We start from the raw sequence: 3708 nt of genomic DNA, 5'->3' as shown, positions 1-3708 counted from the left end.
TTTAATTTCAGAATGTGGACGCTCATATCCTGGGACTACCAAAGAGGGAAAAGTATTGAGGCTGTTTTTAGCCGATCTGTCTCAGACATGTCTTACAGGCATTTGCTGCTCTTTCACACGGACTGGAGTGGACTTTCCTGTGAATTTGGAAAACTTTCATGAGGTAAGACGTTCCTTTATGGGTTAAGCGTGTGTCTCTAATTAGTTTATTTTGTGTGATAAGCACATGTTTTTGTTGAATGATTGTATTTAAATTGAATGTCAAAACGTCTGTTTAAGGTGCATATCTGTCAGAATTATTATTAATGTGCTAAAGGAGGTTGTTAACTTTATTTTTCACAAGTTTTCTATACAATTGTACATAGCTCAACAGTGCTCCCGTGTACATAAATACACAAATATACAGCACAATATACATACACAGATATCTTCTACCCACCCTCCCCAATCCCCACAATCTTCTCATAACCTATTTGTACAAGTGGAGTGAAGTGAACCTACATTTTGCTGCCCACAAACAAAAATGCAAGATAGAATATACCCTACCCACAAACAAGATGATACATAAAGAAAAATTATTAAAAGAAAAATAATAATAATTAAAATAATAAAAAATAAAAAAAATTAAGAAAATATTTAAATACAGGTAAGGTACCCCTCCTTTTTAAGACCATAAACCAACTGCAATGGATTGTGTGCTAAAATAGCAATATGTAACAGTTAACAATTAAGCTATGTTAAAAAGCCTTTACTTATTGTTTAACAAAACAGGAAGATGCCCACAGCTGATGACCACGTAACTGGCAGTAAGCTAGTCTTTAATTCTTTGCCATTTGATAATGTGAGTAATGGATAATATTGTCTCGATGCTTTGTAGGAGATCTTCTTTTCAATGGTCGATGCCAGAGCGGGCCTCCTGAAAAGAACAAGGAATGCCTTCAACTTCCTGCCACCAGCTCTTGACGCTGCACAAAACTGGGGTGTCTTAGATGAGTCTAGACATGGAGAAAAATTAAAAAATAACTTCAAGTACACAATGAAAAATTACCTTACTTCTTTAGATGGTTAGTCATTTTTTTTAATAAGTTGCCAGTTGCGTTTTTTTTTTAATCTGTCAAGTTTTAATGTTAAGACAACATAACAGTTAGATGTCTTCAACATTATTTGGCAAGTCATTGCTTTAAAATTGTAATTTGTTCCATTATCTGTTACAAAGAAATTGTTGTAACCATATTATGATCATTAAGTAAAGTTGATAATCTTGTACTCTGTCATTCTTGTTTGTACCCCAGACCTACAGATGAGCGGTGAGAGTATAGTTCATCTGGAGCCAGTCACGGATAATTACTTTTCTAAATTGGCCTCCCTTGAAGATATGGAAGTTGCAGCTGCCAACTTTGACATGGTGCATCGGCTGGAAGAAATTCTGAGGCAATGGTATAAGCAAATCGAGCAGGTTGGTAACTTTTGTCTTTGTTATTATAAACTAAAAGGCAGTCACATTTCAAACAGTGACATGGTCTCTCCCAGTGTCAACATTTAGAGAACTAAGACTCAAGAATACAATGTCATTAAAAGCATATATATGGTCTATGCAGTTGGTTCAAAACATAAATGGAAACTTCAGATAGTGTTAGACACTAAACATTTTCCATAGTTAACCCTTGTGTTGTCTTCGGGGGAAAATTTGACCCAAGGTTTTTAATCCGAAGTTTCCTTCAACCAAAAAGCCCAAAAATAACATGGATGCATGGATGATCTTTGGTAAATTTAACCCTTGTGTTAAATTTTGCGTCAAAATTGAAAATCAACCCTTTTGTCACTTTTTTGAGGTTTTCAACACTACATAACCCCAACTTCTTAACTTTAGTTTTACAGTTATTTCCGGAGTTTATGGTCAATAAACCTCATTTATTGGAAATTCTACCTAATGTTTGAGTTAGAAAAGCAGAAATTAGGAATTATTTAGACTAAAATTAAAGGAAAGTATGTTCATGGATAATCACATACTGGAGTATGTCAACTTTTACTCAATATTATTTCAAAACCACTTCAATTTGCTTTACAAATGCTTTAAAATTGAATAAGACACCCCACAATGAATGAAAGTAGAGATTTGTACTTGCCAAAGAGCGTTGTGTGGAATGAATCATGTTATTTTGGGTAATTTAAAAGAACATTGATATAGGAAAACAATAGGAAGACCCGAGGACAACATGAGGGTTAATGAATCCATATTTTGAAATGTTAAAGATGATTACTTCCTAAATTAATCTTATTGTAAATTAATTGATTGAATTTCTGCTCTGTAAAAGGAAATAGTAACCATTCTCTGCATCCATAATCATCAGGTCCTGATAGAAAGTGATCTATTGAGGAAAGGGGATGATTCTGCTGGGCCATTAAGTAAGTTGGACCACTGGAAAAAAAAGGTCTTTGAGGTTCAGCTCGATCATCGATCACATCAAAGGCCCAGAGTGTAAGGCCGTGGTAATGGTGCTCTATATCAGACAATCCAAGATTATGAAGGTGAGGAAGCTTGAGCGTTAAACTTCAACAAAGTAATAGCTAAATAGGTTATTATACAGGTTTTGATGGATCTGACTGCAGTTTGATGTGTGTAAAGGTGCAATGTGACTAACTGATATGTGTAAAATAAAAAATGTATGTCTGTGCAAATTATATGATAGAAACTTATTGTTGCATGAGTCAATAATGAATGGATGAAGAATCATTGATTACTCTCATAAGACATTTTACCATTTGTTGCCTTAGTTCTTTTCTGCAAACTGAACATCACTTTGCTACAGGAGTTTGTGAAGGGCATTTAACGGACAGGAAGATTTCCTAAGCCTTTATGAATTAGTTAATAAAATCCAAAAATGTGTTCCTAAACTTGTCTTTTTGAAAACCTATGTAGATGTGGAGGGTGCTAGATGCCAAGATAACAGATCGCGCCAATGAAGCAAAAGACAATGTAAAATTCCTTTCCACACTGGAGAAAGTCTGTCAACCTCTTTACAACAGCGACCCGGTATGTACAGTCAATGATTGGATGTGATAAATCTGCATTTCCGTTGATTTTTAGAAATGTGGCATTTTGTATTGCTTATTACATTCTACAAGACGGAATAATTACACTCTTGACTGAAATATTTACATGAAGCAAGATAAAAAATTTTAACATGCATGGTGACCAACCAACAACTACCATCATGCATTGCGCAAAATTACATTTTATGATTTTTAAAGAATTAATTTGCATTTTATTCCATGACATACAGTGGCTTGAATAAGTTTACACACCCACCTTAAAGTTAATTGAAAAGAGGAATCAAAAAAACATCTTTTGGAAATTGATCTTAATGCCTTAATTGAAAAAAATAGGAAAATCCAACCGTTTAAGGACACCAATCTTCTTTGTGAATGAACAATGTATTGTAAAAAAATGTTCTTCCTTGAAATACAGGTGACATAAGTATACACACCCCTATGTTAAATTCCCATCGAGGCAGGCACATTTTTATTTTTGAAGGGAAGTTATTTCATGGATCCAGGATACTATGCATCCTGATAAAGTTCCCTTGGCCTTTGAAATTAAAATAACCCCAAACATGATCACATACTGGCTATTAAAAATAAAAATGTGCCTGCCTCTATGGCAATTTAACATAGGGGTGTGTATACTTATACCCTCTCCAAAAGATG

The 3708-nt window shown here is 34.3% G+C and overlaps 1 long non-coding RNA gene across 1 annotated transcript; it reads left to right on the top strand.

The window, feature by feature from the left end:
* Positions 1-9: 9 nt before the first annotated feature.
* On the top strand, positions 10-3036 carry LOC117958177. The gene is made up of 5 exons (XR_004659653.1): positions 10-163; positions 878-1064; positions 1293-1456; positions 2352-2529; positions 2921-3036. It is a non-coding gene; the product is annotated as an uncharacterized LOC117958177 (long non-coding RNA).
* The last annotated feature ends 672 nt before the right edge of the window (positions 3037-3708 follow it).

The sequence above is a fragment of the Etheostoma cragini genome, chromosome 15 (genome assembly GCF_013103735.1).
Source record: "Etheostoma cragini isolate CJK2018 chromosome 15, CSU_Ecrag_1.0, whole genome shotgun sequence".
NCBI lineage: Eukaryota > Metazoa > Chordata > Actinopteri > Perciformes > Percidae > Etheostoma > Etheostoma cragini.
The sequence above is the reverse complement of the archived record's forward strand: the minus strand, read 5'-3'. Positions and strand labels throughout refer to the sequence as shown.